At 35.5% G+C, this 20,586-nt stretch overlaps 1 long non-coding RNA gene and 1 pseudogene across 4 annotated transcripts; both read right to left on the reverse strand.

Annotated features, from left to right (window-relative positions):
- Positions 1 to 1,233: 1,233 nt before the first annotated feature.
- LOC147299290 (uncharacterized) lies at positions 1,234 to 6,279 on the reverse strand. 4 transcript variants are annotated; one of them, XR_015119899.1, is made up of 7 exons: positions 6,031 to 6,279; positions 4,207 to 4,283; positions 3,531 to 3,579; positions 3,292 to 3,384; positions 3,073 to 3,180; positions 2,535 to 2,976; positions 1,234 to 1,478 (listed from the first exon to the last, which is right to left on the reverse strand). It is a non-coding gene; the product is annotated as an uncharacterized LOC147299290 (long non-coding RNA). The 4 variants fall into 4 exon arrangements; XR_015119897.1 differs by lacking the exon at positions 3,531 to 3,579; XR_015119898.1 differs by having other exon boundaries at positions 3,531 to 4,283.
- A 2,208-nt stretch (positions 6,280 to 8,487) lies between these two features.
- On the reverse strand, positions 8,488 to 15,506 carry LOC147299291 (cytochrome P450 94A1 pseudogene; annotated as a pseudogene).
- Between the last annotated feature and the right edge of the window lie 5,080 nt (positions 15,507 to 20,586).

The raw sequence follows: 20,586 nt of genomic DNA on the forward strand, positions 1-20,586 counted from the left end.
TGTTTCGGATAGTAAAGGATGGAGGTTTGAAAGTAGAGAGAATTCACTAAGGATTAGTATACCATCACCATCCACGTCCGTATACTCAACTACTCAAGTGATGAGAAAGAAGACTCAATCATGGATGAGTTCGTTAATTACTATCCTTTTTTATTTTCTATCTTTTATATTTTAGTTGAGAAATTAGTGAATTGATGATTCAAGGATTAGTATGGCTCAATTACTTATTTAATATTTGATACTTATTTATGTTGATTCGTTTACACCAAAAATTAGATTTTAAATTAAAGTTTTCACTCTCACTTGTATTTCAATTTCTTATTTGATGTCTTGTTTATTGATTTTAAAATAAAGGGTCTACCTTCATCTTCTTGAAATTGATTTATCTTGCAAAGTGAATAACTAAATCTCATCATTTCACAAAGCTTCAAATTTCGGTTTACTTTGATTAGTTGTTAAAAAAAAAAAAAAATTCCTACTGTTTTGGAGTTTAGATTGTTTAAATTTTATGCCTTACACATCTTCGATTTTGGCATGTTCTTACTTAGGTATAGTGAGGGTATGTCGAGGTTGAAGACCAATGTGGCGCTGCCACATACCCAAAGTGTTAGACCCCATTTTGGGGTGTGCCAGCAACTACAAGAAATTTGGGCTTTAGTGATGGAGCATTTTGGTCACTAAAAGTCAATTTTTCATCACTAAAGCAATTCAGTGACGAAAAAATGTTCATCACTGCGCCATCACTAGAACCAAGTGACTAAACTAAAGCCTATTAGTGAGGAACAAAAAAATTTCATCACTAAAACCCTATATGTTTAGTGACCAAAGTATTTCCTCACTAAAAATAATTGAATTAGCGATGAACTAATTCATCCCTAAAAGACCAAAATTTTGGTCACTAAAACCTATGTTTCATCACTATAGATGATGGTTTAGTGAGGAACATGGTGATTACATGAAATAGTGACCAAAATTTTCATCACTAAAACCTACTATTTCATCACTATAGCTGAATCAACTGATGGTCATGTTCAAGTTTTAGTGAGGAAGATGGTTCCTCTCACTAAGATTATTCATTACTAAAATCTTGTAGATGGATATGTAGTGACCAATTTATTTGCTCACTAAATGCAAGCTTAATTTAGTGATGAGAATTTAATTAATTGGTCACAAATTGAATGTTTAAAATTAAATGCATCCTACTTTGTTTTCAATATACAAGTACCAATAGTAGATGTTAATATATACATTCCATTTCAAAATGACACAAGTGGCAAGTTTTTGGATATCAAAGTTTATCCACCAAAACATGTACATCTCTCTCACAAATCAAATTCTAAACATAAAACCCAAAAAGAAAATCTCTAGATACCAAAATTCATCCATAATAAACACTTCCCAAAAATACACTTAAGCCCAAATCATTTAACCTTGATTCAATTTCCAAGAGAGATGTACGCCTTTGATCAATCATTCATCTGAAAATAAGGGATAGATGCATAAATATTATTAGTCCATTGTGCTTGTAATATAATGCTACCACATAGCGAAATGCTTTTAGATAATTAGTAGTATGCATGCAATATCTATGCCAAACAAAGAAAGGCAAGCCAAACACAGAGATACACATATATATATCTCATAAAGAGTTAGAGCCTAGAAACATCCAAGAAACATATTTAAAAAGAGATACAAAGTTACAACTAAAAGATATGAAATAAAAAATTGGGAATTACAAAGTTAGAATACTAAAACATATTTAATAATAAACACACTTACCCTTGCCTAGCCTCTCAATATATATCAATTACATATAGAAACAAGAAATAAATGGTCATGGGGATGACACCCAGTCCATGACCAATACAAAGAAACAGAACCAGAGCAACATGAAGCTAGAAAAAAGAAAGTAGCAAGATCCACATCAAAGAGAAAAACATCAATAAGACACAAAAGAAGACACTGCCACTGCCACAAGAAGAAAGAGAATCACAAAAAGTGTTTCCTCTTCCCCTCCCCTGCTACCCTACCTCAGTCAATGTCCCCACCCTTCACCTCCTCCTTCCCATCGCCCCACCTCACCACTCCCCTCCCTTTCTTCCCCAACTTTCCTATCCCTCCACTGCAACTTATTTTCTCATGCACCAAATAAGAAAAATGAACCAAAAGAAAATAAAAAAATCTCATCTTTTCATTGCTCTATTTTCTCAGCACCCAAACAAATCTACAGTGGAAGGAACAATTACTTTTGGAATCCATTTGCAGCTCAAATAGAAAGAGAAAGAAAAAAAACAAGAATTAAAGAATTAAAGTCATGAGGACAAACTCATTTGTTGCACCCACCAAACTAAAACCCATTTACAGGGAGTGGCCAAGCTCGACGTACCTTACAAATCAAAACCCATTTATTATTGCTGATGGGTGAGTTAGATCTACATTATTGTATAGAAACCATAACCAACGATCAAAGCTCTAAAAATTGTATTTTAACCTAAAAATAAAGAAGTATAGAAAAGAAATATATATAGACAAACCTTTAAGTTGTGGATGGTGCCAAACTTTGCACTATCTACTTTAACATGTTGTCCATCTCACTAGTCTTTAACTTTAATGTCTGCAACTCATTTTCTTGCTGATTAGAGCGCCTCTCTGCATCCTCAGCAGTTGCCTTCATTGACCCTAAGTCTTCAGCTAGTTGCATAGCTCGTCTCTCTGCAGCTTCAGCCCTCTGAGTAGCCTCCTCGGCCCTCCAGCCTCCTCTGCTGTCCTTGCAGCCTCCTCAAGTTGTGCATGACTAGATTGTTCCAATCTGGACTTTGTTGGCTTAGGACCTGCTCCTAGCCCACGTATATAACCTGGCCGAGGTGCATGGATGGCCAATAATTGTATCAAGAACTTTATTATGACTTGATCATCAGTCATAACTTCAGTATTTTCATCTGTTTGTGGCTGATTTTGTAGCTTCTCCATATTAGCCTACACATAAGATAGTATAAATTAAGAGTAATTGATTCAATTATTACAACAGTAATACAATATATAAACTTAATTATATATATAACAAAGACTTACATGGGCAGTCCTAGCATTTTCACCAACCCAAGATGCTTTTTTTGTGCTAAACCGAGTGAGCTTGAACATTTCAATTCGACTAGGCTCCTCTCCACTCTCATGATTTTTCTATATAATTTGACAACCATATATAGACCACCATGCAAAGGTGATATACAACTTGCATATACCATAAACAGACAATAAGAGAAAAAATAAAATTTTCAAAAGAAAGCTTACATTTTCTTCTCAAAGACGACTGAATGCCTTTGTCCGAACACAATGAGTTATCGTTAAGTTTTCCCTGTTCTCTTTGTTTTTTGTGCTCTTTAACTTGATTAAAATGAAAATATTAAGTTAGCATTTTTTAATCAAGCATATAATAAAGGAATGAGTAGTTTAATAATTATAAATAAATCTAAACCATAAAAAGAGTACGTAGACACCAACTAATTAATTATTGATCGGCTTAAGCTCACCATAAACTCATCACTTTGCCAATAAACTCATCACTTTGCCAAATTTCTCCTACATATGACATTAATAAACATCTTTATCAACTCTTTTTCTTATGAAAACACTTTGAACGACACTAACTACTGCATGCAAAAAAAAATTATAATAATTGAAAAGGTTTTTTTTCCCTCTGTCTGATATATTTTTTTTTCTTACTTGCTTGTTTGATATCTTCTTTTATTTTTTATTTAATTGAGCTTGATATATTGTAACACACTTTTATTAAACTAAAATAAATGAAAAATAAAAGAGTTTGACCCAATATAAGTAAATGATTTTGCTAAAATTTGAAAAAGATTTAAAAACAATGCAAGAATTTAAAATATACGTACAAATATATATATGACAATAGTGTTGCTAAAATGTACTTTTTATTTTTGTAAACAGCTAAATGAAGGCATTTAGTAAAGGTTGAATTAGAAAACAAAGAACTTATGTTGTCAATGCATTAAATGCTTGTGTAAAATACTCCTGGAGAGAACAGGGAGAAGGGAGACGGTAGCATGCCTTTATCATATCCAAAATACTTATTAGCAACAAGGTTATGTCAAGAGGTTCTTTCGACTTTGATCAATTAATAACAACAAATCCAGCATAAAAGCAATAGATATGAAAGAGTGCAAATCAACAGAAACATACCAGTACAGAGAAATCAAGATGCAATATTTGAGTACAAAGAGAAGAACAACTCAATGCAACTACTTCCAAGAATCAGCCTGCAATAAAGAAAGAAAGCAGTACGTAGTCAAATATTTTTCATATAGGCAAAAAATCTATCCAAATATAATGCATCCAAAGGCCTTTTGAGTTTAGAAAAAATAACCGACCAAATTTAGAATGTAGAGATTCTTCTTTCTTGTTTTTTTTTACACATTTCAGTATCTAATTCTTGCTTTTACACCTTAAGATTTTATATCATATTTTTCAGTTAGATAAAGGCATTTAAAAGAGAATAATTGTCCTAACATATAGTTTAGTAGTGCATGAAATTGTCACTTAGAAGATGGTGACTACATATACAGTCCATACAATATTGTGGCAAAATAGCAAGAGAATAAAAAAAACTAGATGCATAGTACTTCAAGTTATATAGATTGGTCAAATGCACTTTTGCAGAGAGAAACACCAAAAAGAAAAAGGATATCATTCAATTCTACTTATAATTTGAATTACCTAAATTTCTGCCCAAAATTAAGAAACCATATAATATTCTATGGTCATAGTCGATACATGATACGTACAACCATTCATAGCAAGTCAATAACAGTCATTTGGATGTCATGTGTCCAGAACTAGAAAGTGGCAGGAATTATAATTTCTATTGTTTGGATAACTCCATTAACTGTCGGTAAAAATTGAAAGCAGTACTAATTAACTTCATATTATTTAAAATTAAGTGGTACACAATATATTATAAAATATAGGTTGCAACTAGCTTGAAAAGCTCAAGCAGCTGCATGGCCAATAACATGGCAGCTGAACCACCCAAGAGGAGGAAAGAACCACCATCCCGCTCTCATATAATCATCTAATTTGTAACAATTGAGAAGAAAGGCAAAGTTGCAACTTAAAAGTTCTAGAGACTCAAACTGGGCATTGAGGGTGACTTCCTTCTTCTGTTGTTGAGGTATATGTTGTTTTGGATGGGATAGGTAATGGTTTTAGATGGGCTACGTAGTGCAACTTGGCTTAGGCGCAACCAAGTCCAATCATCTATCTATATCTATATACGCTATATCACAACGACTTCTATCTAAGAATTATTCAAACTTATTAGCCTTTTGCATGTTTAACATAAAGGCCCTCAACAGAGTAATTTCATTTAATGAAAGGTTGGGGGTGGGGATGCGCTATGAATTAGTGGACTCAATTTGCGGATTCAACATGCCAAAAATTTTGCAGTAGCACAAGCACAACAAAACCATAAGGCCACGTACAAGTTAACAATCAAAACTCATCCATAGCAGCAAAAATACAAAGACCCATGTCAATTTTATACAAATTAATCATATTTATAAATAAAAAAGTAAAAAGGAAAACAAAAGACCTAATCCCAAAATAAACCCAGCCATGACAAACAAAGAGCCCTAATTTCATCAAATTTTCAAGCAAAAAATTTCTAATTTTCCAACTGTAAGATGCCAAACACGGTACTTAGAGTTTGTCATTCCTCAAATTCCAACTTTTCTCTAAATATCAAGTTCTTTTCCCCCATCCAAACACAGAGTTAGAGTAAAAGATGGGAGACTCCAAAACAAAATAGAAAAGGCATGGTAAAAAATCTACAAACTTACCTAATTGAAGAACCTCAACCTATACCCACACTATGAAGAAGCTTGTTTAGTTATCTTGATCAAAGACGAGACTCCATAAAATTCTTTGTATCAAAATTGAAACCCATTAACTATTTGAGTTTAACAAAGGGAAAAAATGAAAATAGAATAGAAAAAATAGAAAGCCTACCAGGAAGAATCCATGGCAAGATACAGAAAATCTAGCCTGTCCACCAAATTACCGCCACCAAATGCCAAAATTTTGTGAACCTACAGTGATGAGTGCCAGAGAAAAACACACTTGACTGAAGAACAGAGCTAATCGAATAAGAAATTAGGGATAATCATCATCTAGAGAGGGAAAAGATTTTGGCAAATTGTAGAGAGAAAATTAGTGAACGGGAAAACTAAGGGAGTCGAGATCGAGAAGTGAGATATTTTGGCCCTGTCAATTGTGTGGGTTTCTGTTGTGCGTGGAGTGTGTTAACGTTTGTGGTTCTCTGTTTGTTTTATTAATTTAATAGAATACAGTATAATTTTTTTTCATGGGCTTTAGTGACCGAGTTAATAAGAAGTAACTTAGCCATTTTTATTTTTATTTTTATTTTAGGCTTTAGTGACCAAGTCAAAAATAGATCACTAAAGCTCAAATATTTGGTCACTAATAATCAAAATTTAGGAGGCAAAATGAATTTTTTTGGTGCCAAACCATTTACGGATGAACCGATATATTTGGTCACTAAATCTACATGTTTAGTGACGAATTTCACATTCGTCACTAAAATTTTCATCACTATAGCGAATATTTCTTGTAGTGGCACCGGCCAGCGACCCATCATCTCTCTCTCTCTCTCTCTCTCTCTCTCTCTCTCTCTCTCTCTCTCTCTCTATCTTTCTCCCCTTTTCTCCTAACCCAAATATGAAAAAACAAACAAAAAAAATTTCGAAAACCCAGATCTGGTTGAATGCGCTATAGCCAAAGAGGAGAATGCACTATAGCCAAAAGAGGAGAAAAGATGGTCGAATTTGTGGTCGCCACATGTGTCGACCAAAAATCGACCGTGTGGCGACCATAAATTCCATCAAATGGCGACCAAAAAAGTTATAGAGAGATAAAAGACACCAAAAACCCAAATTTGTGGTCGCCATGTAGCCATGTGGCGACCACAAATTTGACTAGATTTGAAAATTTTCCATATTCTTCTTCTCTATTGTTGGGTTTTGATGGGTCTGATCTCTCAAAAAATCAATCATTTTATGATTTTTTTTGTGGGTTTTTCTAGGCGACGAGGGGGGAGGCGAGGGGTTTTTTTTTTTTTTTTTTTTTTGCTGGGCAACGTGGGTTTTTTTTCATTGAATTTTGTTGGGTTTGCTGCAGCGGCAAGGGATGGGGGCACCGGCAGCTGGGGTACGATAAGGGGGTAGTGGTTGGCTGGGAAAGAGAAAGAAAAAAAAAAAAAAAAAAAAGCTACAGTAAAAAAAAAAAAAAAGGGTTTTATATGGAGGGAATTATGAGTATTTCAAGTTAAAAAGGGTTATAAATATAAGTTTTGGGCCTAAGGGGTCAAAAAAGTTTAAGGGGTATTTAAAAGGGTATGTCTCTAATTAATAACATGTATAGCCAAATTCAAAAAGTATTTATGTGTTAGATAATATAAAAATAAATATTTTAATTAATATAAACATCATCGATTCGATTCGATTCGATTATAACCGTCAAAATGAAGTTTTCAAACTGATACTAAATCGATTAAACGATAGATGAAAGGAGCCTCAAGACGATTAAATAATTGGTTTAGTCTAGTTAAGCATTGATTGGTATTCGGTTATGTAGTTATTTTTATCCACCCCTAAATTTAGTCAAGGAGACGTGGTCACACAGATCTTGTGTCCAAGATATCAGACAGCCACAAAACAGAAATCCTCTTATTCGAAGTCTAATTGCCTGTTAGCTAAAGCAAAATAAAGATATGAGCAAAGCTCTAACTAGGAAATATGAATGTTACCTAAAAAGAAAAAGAAAAAAGAACTTTAGCTACAACTACAATTGTCTGTTTATTTAAGGAACATAGAAGTGATTGAAGAGTGGAGCCAAACAACTTATGCCAATCAAGAAAACAACTTTCATCACTTTGCTTTATCTTTAATACAAAAACTGTGTATAAATGTAAATTGTATTTACTGAAATAATCAATGAACAACGTTAATTTTCTTTATTTCAATTACATAGTAAAATTTAAACTTTCTAATAATATATTCAGAAACTAAGACTATTAGTGTCATTACTTATCACTTCTAAGTTGACATATATACACTAGTATTTATAAAAGTAAAGTAGCTAAGCATTGTTAGGGTTGTAGGTAGGGGTGGGCACGGTACGGTATAGGACGGTATGAGCCCCATACCGATACCATACCGAAATTTTTATTCGATACGGTATCGGTACAGTATTGACATTTTTAAAACTGGTACCATACCATACCAGTGTTTTATGAATTTGGTATGGTTCGATATGGTTTTGGTATGTGCCAACATTTTAAACTTCTTTTTGTTTTTTTTTTTTTCAAAAAACAACATTTAACAACCGAAAAGACATATTCTCAATCCCTTGCACTTTTATTCTTACATATTAATTGTCAATCATTTGCTAGTAATTGTCTAACTCTACATTGTAAATATTTGGCTGTATAGAATTAGAAATCACAAACAATAACAGTATAGAATAGAATGCAGTGTGCACTGAGTTATTCAGTTACAACTTACAAACAAAAAATATTTTTTCCCAACCAAAAGATAAAACAAAACCCAACCTGACAGTCCCCAAAGCCAAAATAGTTAAGCCTTATGGCTTATTACAAATAACCAAGACAAATATACAATAGTAGTTATTACAAACAATAAACACTACTTAGTTAGTACTTGCATGCTCATCACGAAACAGTCTACACTATTTTCTCATTCCCTTTGCCCAAATAGCTACTAATATGGCAACACCTAATTAAAAAAATATTAAATAATTAAATTAAATATAATTCGGTACGGTACGGTATATTACGGTATTGAAAGTTTCATACCTATACCATACCGATTTAGAATCGGTACGGAACGGTATGTAATCGGCATTGTTTTTCGGTATAAAATTGACACGGTACGGTATGGTACGGGTTCGGTTTCGGTATTTCGGTAGTAAATGCCCACCCCTAGTTGTGGGTGTCTTCTTCTATGTATCCTAATAGACAATCCACCCCTCATCTTAAGCAAAAGTGATAAGATGTAAGGAGGGTTCATCATCCTCTATGTAGAGGCACCACCATCAACAGCCACAACCTCATACATCACTGCTGCCACAACTGACTTCATCTGCACATAAGCCATCTCCTTCCCTAAACACATCCTGGGCCCACAATGAAACACCGAGAACCGAAACTGATCCAATGGCTGAAACACTCCATCAGCATCCAACCACCTCTGAGGCTTAAACTCCCTGCAATCTTCCCCCCACACCTTCTCCATTCTGCCCATTGCATAAGCAAAGTAGTCAGCAAACCACCCTAGCTTTCGCCACATGACTTCCATCCGGCAAAACATTAGCATCCACCATTAATCTTGAGTTGATAGGGATAGGTGGAAACAACCGCATAGACTCTGATAAAGCTGCATGCAGGTAATGAAGCTTCTTCAGCTCATCATAGCTGAAAATTCTTGGCTGGATTTCTGCCACCACCGCCGTCTCTGCCGCCACTGCCGCCGACAACTCGTCGAATATTGATTGGGCGCAATGAGGATGACCAGCAATCAACCAAAAGAACCAAGTAAGAGCTGTAGAGGTGCTGTCTCTACCAGCAAGAATGAAGCTAATTACAATGTCTCTTAAAAACCTCATTCTTTGCTCTTCATCTTGGAACTCCTCCATGTTCGCAGTTGAAGACATGAACCTCAATAACAAATCTTGATCCTTACTTTCTACTTTGGTTGATCTGCTAACTTGTTTCAATTTTATGATCTCCATGGCATAACCATTGATTTCTTCAATTGCTTGTTTGAATCGCTTTTCAGATCCAATATTGAACAATCTCTTGATCTTCCAAACAAGACTCAGTGGTGACAGAAATCTGGATGAACTGATGTCCACTGCATCATCAAAAGCTCTAACAAATCTCAACTCTGACGTGTTCTGATGATGCATTGATATCTTTTCTGAATCCAAGCATGCAGGGTCTACACCAAAGGCTACGCTGCATACATTATCGAAACTGAATCTCTGCAACACATGTTGAAGATCGAAAACTTGGTTTTCGTCACAGGCCTTGGAGACGTAAAGAATGAGGCGGTTTGAGATTTCAGAGCTGACGGTGTCCGAGATGAAGTGTTTGAGAGATTTGGTATTGAATTCATGGCTAGCGATCTTGTGTTGGACGGTCCAAAGGTGGCTGTCGATGTCGAAGATGCCATGGCCGAGGAGTTCGCAGAGAACGTCATGGAAGCGGTGTTGAATGATGTAAGGCTGTATTGATTTCAGCCATCACGCTCACACGAGCTTAGAATAGAAGTGAAGCAACTAATCTGTTACAGCAGTTAGTTAAGATTGGGATGCCATGTGGCATTCTATAATTTGTAATAAGTTTTCTTTTAATAGCTGTAATGAGCTCATAGCTCACGTGCCTTCAGCTACTGGTTTTGTAAATCCTTTATATATATGAAAAGTGAGCTCATACACGTTGTGTGCGTGAGTACCAAAATCCTTGAGCAGGTTCTCATTCCTTTTCTTTGTTTTACATTCCAATATTCCTCTGAGCTTAACATGGTATCAGAGCCAGGTTCCTTCATAGAAATCTGGGCGTTGTACTGTGAAATTGCATTTTGGTGAGTGTCTCATAGGATAATCCAAAATTCAATATGGCTAACTCTGGAAGTGGGGAGCTGAGAGCTCCAATCTTTGATGGAACAGAGTATGAGTTTTGGAAGGTGCGTATGATCACCATTTTCAAATCTCATGGGATTTGGAAGTTGGTAGATAAAGGAATTATAATTCCTGAATCAAAGAAGAAGAAGGGAGAAAAGATGAAAGAAGGAGAATCTGCAAGCACAGATGCAGAAGATGAGCTTGATCCTTATGTTGAGGATTTGTACATGAAAGATGCAAAGGCTCTGGGAATCATTCAGGGAGCAGTTTCAAAGGAAATTTTTGCAAGAATAGTGAACCAGGACACATCAAAGGGTGCTTGGGAGTTACTTTAACAGGAGTATTATGGGGATGAGCAAACCAGATCTGTGAAATTACAAGGATTAAGGAGAGAGTTCGAATATATGAGAATGAAGGAGGGTGAGTCCTTAACTGACTACTCTGCTCGGTTCTTTGACTTAACAAATCAAATGGAGAAATATGGTGAGCCTTTAACTCAGCAGCGTATGGTTCAAAAGGTACTTATCAGTCTCACAAAAACTTATGACCCTATGTGTGTTGTTTTGGAAAGAACATCAGATTTGAATTCAGTTTCTGTGAATGAAATTTTTGGTTCCCTCAAAAGCTATGAGCTCAGATTAACTAGGCATGATGAAGAGAGTGAGAAACCTGAAAAAGCTTTTGTGAGTATGAATGTCACACCTAAACATCAAAGTCATCAGCCTAGGAACAATGGGAATGATGGGAATAAACGAAATGGGAAGGATTGGAAGAACAAGTATAAAAAATGGGAAAATAAGGGTCAATATGGTGGGAAGCAAGGCACTGATGTGGGAAAGAATAAGTGCAAGATATGTGAGAAGCTGCATTATGGTGAGTGCTGGTTTAAGGGTAAAGTCAAATGTCACAATTGTGACAAGTTTGGCCACATGATGAGAGATTGTCATCAACCAAACAAAAGAATTCAAGCAGCAAACTATGTCAATGGAGTGGAGGAAACAACCACAATGTTTTATGCATGTCATAAGGCTGCAGTTGAAAGAAATCAAAGTGAGTGGTTTCTTGACAGTGGTTGCAGCAACCACATGACTGGCCATGAGTCCCTATTGATAAACATAGATCGAAGCCTCAGGTGTAAGGTGAAAATGGGTACTGGAGAGTTGGTGGAGTCAACAGGAAAAGGTGTCTTGCCTGTTGAAACCAAGGGAGGAACAATGTACATATCTGAGGTGATGATTGTACCTGGTTTAGATGAGAATTTGCTGAGTGTTGGTCAAATGGTTGAACATGGCTACTGGCTTGTTTTTGGGAATTTTATGGCTTCTATTTATGGTGATAAAGACTTAAAGAATCTGGTTGCAAATGTGAAGATGAAAGGAAACAGATGTTTTCCTTTGAATTTTAAAGATGTAAGACCTGTTTTGGCAAATAAAGTCACCTTTGCTGATTCATCTTGGAAGTGGCATAGAAGATATGGGCATTTAAACTTTGACAGCCTACAATTGCTGCAAGACAAGGGAATGGTGATTGGAATGCCTAGACTTACAAAGGGTGAGCATGTATGTGAGGGCTGTGCAATTGGTAAGTCACATCGAGCTGCATTTGACAAGGGCAAATCAGTTAGAGCTTCTGAAACTTTGGAATTGATTCACACAAACGTATGTGGACCAATGTCAGAAACCATGGGAGGAAATAAGTACTTTCTCACATTCATTGATGATAAAACAAGGATGTGTTGGGTATATTTTCTCAGGTACAAGTCAGATGTGCTGTCAGTATTCAGAAAGTTCAAGGCTATGGTAGAGCTTCAGTCAGGTTTCAAAGTGAAGAAGATGAGAAGTGACAGAGGTGGTGAGTATACTTCAACAGAATTTGAATCATTTTGTGCTAAGCTTGGAATTGAAAAGCAACTGACAGTGGCATACTCTCCTCAACAAAATGGTGTTGCTGAAAGGAAAAATAGAACCATAATGGAAATGGCAAGGACAATGCTATTAGAGAAGAAAATGCCAAACTGTTTTTGGGGAGAAGCAGTTAACACTGCTGTGTATCTTCTAAATCGATGTCCAACCAGCACCTTAGAGCACAAGACTCCATTTGAGGAATTTAGTGGAAGAAAACCAGGGGTCAAACACTTGAGGATCTTTGGTTCTCTCTGCTATACTCACATTCCATCTCAGAACAGACAAAAACTAGACCAAACTGGTCAGAAGGGAGTTTTTGTGGGCTATATATGGTACTAGGGAAAAAGGTTACAGAGTGTTTGACTTGGGAAGCAACAAGGTGATTGTAGCAAGGAGTGTGATATTTGAAGAAAATGGCACGTGGGACTGGGATTCTAAGCAAACTGTGTATGTTTCAGTCCCTTGGAACAATGTAGATGATGCAAAGGAGGTTGAACCTGACTATGTGCCTAATACTCCTGCACAATTAATATGCACCAATCTTGGATGATCAAAATTATTCAGCAAGCAGGCCATCTAGTTCAAAGAACCTGCATTCTCCAGCTCGAAATGAAGGTGAGATTGCACTTCAAGACACTTATGATTCGACTCCAAAGAAGTGGAGAGATTTAAATGACATATTTGCTCACTGCAAACTGAGTATTGTGGAACCAGAAAGTTATGCAGAGGCATCAAATGATCAAGCTTGGGTAACAGCCATGAAAGAAGAGATTATGATGATTGAAAAAAATCAAACATGGAGTCTAGTTGATAGACCAAGTGACAAGCCAATTGTTGGAGTGAAATGGGTGTACAAAACCAAGTTAAACTTGGATGGAACTGTACAAAAACACAAGGCTAGACTGGTAGCCAAAGGTTATTCACAAAAACCTGGTGTAGACTTCAATGAAACCTTTGCACCAGTGGCAAGGTTAGATACAATAAGGACCTTGATTGGCCTAGCAGCCAAGAAAGGGTGGAATCTATTTCAATTGGATGTAAAGTCAGCCTTCTTAAATGGGGTACTTGAAGAAGAGGTTTATGTGGATCAGCCCGATGGTTTTCTTGTTCAAGGAAAAGAGGACAAGGTATATAAATTGAGGAAGGCTCTCTATGGTTTGAAGCAGGCACCAAGAGCCTGGTACAGCAACATTGATACTTATCTATTAGAGTGTGGATTCAAGAAAAGCCCCAGTGAAGCCACTCTCTATGTCAAGACCAAGGAAGGAGAAGAAACACTAATTGTCTCCATCTATGTGGATGACATAGTGTATACTGGAAGCTGCAAAAGGATGTTAGAAGATTTCAAAAGGGACATGATGATGAAATATGAAATGACTGACTTAGGTTTGTTGCATCATTTCCTGGGAATTGGAGTTATTCAAATGAAGGACAGCATCTTCATTCATCAAAGGAAATATGCTTTGACTCTCCTAGAAAAATTTGGATTAAAGGATTGCAAGTCAGTTTCTACCCCTTTGGCAATCTCTGATAAGCTTAGAAGAGATGATGATTGTGCCCCTGCAGATGAGGAATGCTACAGAAAAATGGTTGGCAGCTTGTTGTATCTCACTGCAACAAGGCCAGACATTATGTTTGCATCTAGTCTTTTGGCTCGATTCATGCATAATCCCTCTGTTAAACACTATGGCACTGCTAAGAGAGTGCTCAGGTATATTCAGGGGACCTTAGACTATGGAATACATTACAAGAAAGGAGATTCAGCAATGTTGGTTGGTTATTGTGACAGTGACTGGAGTGGAGACGAATGTGACATGAAATCTACATCTGGCTATGCTTTTTCATTTGGAAGTGGTGTGTTTTCATGGGCATCTGTTAAGCAGCAAAGTGTGGCATTGTCCACTGCAGAAGCAGAATACCTCAGTGCATCTGAAGCAGCCACTCAAGCAATTTGGCTTCGTTTTGTTTTGCAAGATTTTGGAGAAGAAGTGATTGAACCAACTGTACTGCTATGTGACAACACCTCAGCCATAGCAATGGCCAAGAATCCTGTGTTCCATCAAATATCTAAGCATATCAAACGAAAGTTTCATTTCATTCGTGATGCAATTAAAGAAGGTGAGATTAATCTATTATACTGCAAGGGAGAAGAGCAAATTGCAGATATATTTACTAAAGCTTTGCCTAAGGATCGATTTGGCTACTTAAGAGACAAGCTTTCTGTGAAATCAATGAAAGCCTTAGAAGGGAGTGTTGAATGATGTAAGGCTGTATTGATTTCAGCCATCACGCTCACACGAGCTTAGAATAGAAGTGAAGCAACTAATCTGTTACAGCAGTTAGTTAAGATTGGGATGCCATGTGGCATTCTATAATTTGTAATAAGTTTTCTTTTAATAGCTGTAATGAGCTCATAGGTCACGTGCCTTCAGCTACTGGTTTTGTAAATCCTTTATATATATGAAAAGTGAGCTCATACACGTTGTGTGCGTGAGTACCAAAATCCTTGAGCAGGTTCTCATTCCTTTTCTTTGTTTTACATTCCAATATTCCTCTGAGCTTAACAAGCGGGAGCCTTTGACGTAGTTGGGGAAGTTGGATAGCAGAAGGTGCTCAACATTTAAGGGGTTGGCTGTCCAGATGCCATGGGAGAGGTTGAGGAAAAAATGGACCTCAAAAGTTGAAGATGGGGTTTGGGAGAGCATGTCGGAAACCTAGTCATGGAAGCGGTGGCGGTTGCGGAGGAAGCCGGGGAGGTTTCCGATTATGGCGTGTGACTGTGAACATGGCGTTTTTGGGTGTGGTTAACAAGTAAAGGAAAAAAGAAAGATGAAAAGTGAGATGGAAAGGAATAAGGAGATGAAGACAAGAAAGATGGTGTAAAGGTCCAACATTAGCTTCTCACGAGTGGCTGATGAGTGACAGACAATATATATATATATATATATATACAAAAATGCTCTAAAACTAACTAGTTAGTAAGATAATACAATACTAACCATCATTTTGGGCCCACTACACAATGTAATCTTATAATCCAAACCGTTCATATTTTAGGTCTCTATTCAAATATTAACCTTGCAAAAAATCAACCAAATCAGAAATCATTTAGCCATTCGATTATCATTACAATCATTTCATATTTTATTGAAAAAATTGTGTTCGTCCATTTACATGAGCACAATTAGCTTACTAATAGTTGGCTAAATGATTTCCGATTTTGTTACTTTTTTTTTTAAGGATGATCTTTAAATAAGAGCCTACAAAATAAACGGTTCAGATCATGAAATTACATTGTCTAGTGGGCTCAAAATGATAATTAGCGTTATATTATCTTACTAACTGGTTAGCTCTAGAGCACTCCTCTATATATATATATTATATCTGATCACTTGTTCACCATAGAACGAGAAATTTCTCGCTCACCTAATCACCCAACAATGAATTTCAATGATCAGAATTATCCATATTTTAGAGTATCATTCAAATATCACCCTTCAAAAAATCAGCCAAATCGGAAACTGTTTAGCCAATGTATTACCATCAACATCATTTCAACCTTATCTGACAAATAGTATCTGTCTGCAAAGTTTGGAAGACCAAACAATTATCGATTTGGTTGATTTTTTACAAGGACGACCTTTAAGTATGAACTTAAAAAATGAACGGTCCCGATCATTGAATTCTCCATTCCGTGATGAGCAGGTGATTATTACTTACATATATATATATATAGGGGCCATCACAAAAATCACACAACTTTTGACACAAATTTAACACCCTTAGATTAAATCACCTTGAACGGTTGAGATGGACGCTGACTTATCTCTTTGATTTTAAAAAACAAAATAAATTTTTACTCCTCTCTTCCCCTCATTTTTTGGGAAGATAAATTTCACTTTCCCAAAACACTATTTCTCTCTCCTCTTCATCTCTTCCAACCTCGTTTCTCCTCTCTTTCTCCAAATCAAAATATGGGTATGACCGTATGAGAAAGTGTTAGAGTTGTGTAAATCTTCACTGCCTTTCAATAATCAGAATAATGAACGGATTCATTTCCAGATCATGTTGCGGATCCATGGATGATGGTCATGTAAGGGCGTAAGGGCGCAGAGAACAGAGGTGAAATGAGTTTAAGCTCCTCTTGTGAAAAAAAAAAAAAAAAATCATAGAAAGCTGTAAACATTAACATGAAATTTAAAAAAATGAATTGGTTTGAAGTTGAAATATGGATTTTATTTCTGGCCCATTGTTTGTGAATTCTCACTTTGTTTTTTGCACATGGTTTAAGTTGAAGAAGAAGAAGGGGGATGGAAGAGTGCTTTAGAGAGAGAAACATTTTCATTCTGGTTGAATTAATCGAAGAAGAAGAGAGATAAGAAGAGATAGAGAGTGTTTTATGGAAGATTGTTCTGAGGAAAGAGAAATAGTGTTTTGGCGAAATTTATCTTCCCAAAAAATGAGGGGGAGAGGGGAAGAGAGAAGTAGAAATTTATTTTGATTTTTAAAATCAAAGAGGTACTTCCATCTCAGCCGTTCAAAGTGGGTTTAATCTAAGGGTGTTAAATTTGTGTCAAAAGTTGTGTCATTTTTATAATGCGATTGATCTACCTCCTATATATATATATTCACTAGGGTCGACATCCGCAATTTTTTCTTTTCACGGATTTTCAGAGCCGAGCGTTCAACATTGTCATTTTCTTCTTCTCCCGTGCTCTCGGCACTTGTTTGTCTGCTTTATGTTAGGTTTTAATTTTGGGAGGTACACAGCCTCCACAAGTCTCATTCTACACTCTAGGAGGGTATGTGATGAACCATCGGAGAAGTACCCTAAAAAATCGATGGAGGAAGCAGTGCCGAGAGCTTGTTGCAGCGCTCGGCTGTTATAAAAAAATGGGTTGTCGAGCGCTTGTTGTAGCGCTCGGCTATTATAAAAAATGGGCTGCCGAGCGCTTGTTGCAGCGCTCGGCTATTATAAAAAATGGGTTGCCGAGCGCTCAGCGCTAGAAATTAGCTAAAAAAAAAAATACGGATGCATCCACCCTAAAGAAAAACTATATATATATACATAACTGTTCACACTCCCTACGAAATAACTATTGTTAGATTAGCGAGAAAAATGAATGAAGGAAAGAGTTATGGGCCTTATGGCTATCTGTCCTTGCTTTTGAAAGGCTTGAAAATGTTTTCAATAGTTAAAAGCATTTTTATTTGCCTTTCACAAAAAAATTGTAAAATGTTTTTTAGGTTCTAAAAGAGCTTTGGAAACGCTTCTACATACATTAATAAGGCATTACTTCATAGAAGGCGCTTGTGCTCGATAGTGCTTTTATTGGAAGCAATTCTGCTTAAAAGCACATATAAACTTTTATAAACATTGCAAGTGTTTCATGAAAAAAAAAAAAAAACTTCATGACAAATGCTTCTCAAAAAACTACTTCAAAACAGTTTTATAACTCATAAATATCTTTATTTATTAATTTTACTAAAAGCACTTTTACTAATCTAAAAGTATTTTGTTTTAAAAGCAATGTCAAACGGCCCTTAAAAAAATCTATGTGCTTTTAACAAAAGTGCTTCCAAGTTACTCATCCAAAACGCTTCCTACAAAAACAATCCTTACGTTGTGAGATGAAAATTTTGCAAGAGAGGAAGAGAACACACATAATATTGATTTGGAGAGAAATTGTGAGACCAATATAAAAAAAGAAATGATAGCTACATTTTCCTTTCTACTTTCTTTCTTCTCTAATAAACTCATGATCAAAATCGTTTGTTTTTAAAATTATTTGTAAAAAAAAATCAGTTAATAATCTAATTGTTATCAAATAAATTAAATTGACAATTTTAGTAACTATTAGATTCAAGATTTAGTTAATTTTTTTTTTTGCAAAAGTAACCTTTAAAAGATGATCTAAAAATGAACAATTTCGATCATGAGACTACAGTATATAATAAATAAGAATGAGCAAGATAAAGAAGAAAATAAAATGAAAAAGTAGAAAAGAGAATAATATCAGTAACTTGTGATTATATATATTTATAATACATATTTATATTACTTAAGAAACGAATAATATCAGATGAAAAATGTATGTGTTCCTTAAACCTATGATTATATATACCTCAAAAGAAGGAGTCTGTATATATATATATATATATATATATATAATCCATTACCTTAACTAGCAGTTTTGTAACTGGGAACAAACCTAAGCAATCACTTCAATTCTGTTGATCAGTAGTGGCTTTATAAAGTTGCTTGGTGAAAAGCACACAAATTTCACAAAATATTACAAAAACATTAATGATAAGAACCATCATGGCGACGAGGTTTCATCCCTACATCCACGTAAGAGTTTAACACTCGCATATCCCCTCCAAAAAAAAAAAAAAAAAAAAAAAAAAAGACCATCGTCATCATAGAGAATGCATAATAGACATCATAGAGAATTTAGCCAAGACTTTTTTCTTTTTTTCTTTTTATTTTTTTACCAAGGGAATTTAGCTATGAAGTGAACTTTAGAAATGAGTCAGCATGAAATAATGAACAGCATGAGTAGGAATGGGTAGCTAAATAATGAACAAAGTGAGACAAGAAATAAAATGAAACAAAAACAACAAGCGGATGCGAGATATACAACTTCAAATAGAAATCCTGTTTGACTCCACCTCTATTTAAACTGCTACAGGTTACACCCAATAGAATTTAATAAAAGGAAGAGGTGAATGGAGAAGTCATGTCATCACACATCCTCCCAAACAAACAGAGCCAGGTATGTGCATAATAAAGGTCAAAATATATAATACCTACTGTAGGTGATGAATTCAATTCAGAAACCCACTTAGCTCTTGAAAGATAATCCCCATGTTCCAGTGGCTTCAATTGTAATGCCATGATTAACCTCAAAGGGAAATGTGCCATTTCTTATAATAATGTCTTCTCGAAGAATAACATGTCAAATATGTTGGCTGTATCATCAAACAGCCATACTTCTCACCTTCACTCAAACATGGACTATATTAATAATAGTTTTCTAATAAGAGAGAGTTTTTCATTAAGAAAAGTGAAAATTTACATAACAGAGGACAAGATGTCCACTGCTCCAAAAGTAGTTTTTAATTATTGAAAAGTGATTGAAGAGTTGTACTTCAATATAAGAATTCTCTAGGGGTTATTGGTGCATGAATCACTAAAATAACCCACATTAATGCACTTTAGAAATTCCAAAAGATATAAATTATGACAGCAAATACATAGAGTATATGACATTAAGAGACTAAAACATGAATATAAGACTCCAAAATAATGGACCTAAAATGCATGGGCAAATTTCATTTATAAGTAGAAAGACTCTTAATAATGTGGTGATTGGTATTTTGGATGGGCATATTTATTGTAGTTTCAACTTGGCTCCTGCATCACTCCACCTATGATTTGAACAGTAAAATGAGAGTGTTTTAGTTCTGGTCGTGGGAGTTTTCGTCTAATATTTATGACTGATAAAACAATTATTTCGTACACATGTATATCAACAATTTCCTAGTAAGACTGGTTGGACATTCTACCTGGAATCCAGTAGGCACTAAGGCTGAAAATCCAATACCAAAAATCAGAATTCAGAACAGTAATTTCAAAAACCTAGTCACCAGTTGAAGCAATTAGTGTTTGAGCAGCTAAAGCTTCTATTCCATAGGTCATGAAAATAAGCAGCAGCCTTGTGGCCTTTACCAAGCTGGCCATCAACTTGACCATACAAGAACACAAAAGATACGAGTAATCACAGAGAGAAATAGTATTAAAGCAGTAGGTTCATCAGCAAGTGATAGAATGAATAAAATGATTGGATGGAAGGGATGTAACGTAGATATCAAATTACAAAACGTAACAACTTACTTTTCATTAATTTGAAAAAGATTTGTAAAATTTTTTTTTTTT

This window comes from Dryas octopetala, chromosome 1 (genome assembly GCF_963921425.1).
Source record: "Dryas octopetala chromosome 1, drDryOcto1.1, whole genome shotgun sequence".
Taxonomy (NCBI): Eukaryota; Viridiplantae; Streptophyta; class Magnoliopsida; order Rosales; family Rosaceae; genus Dryas; species Dryas octopetala.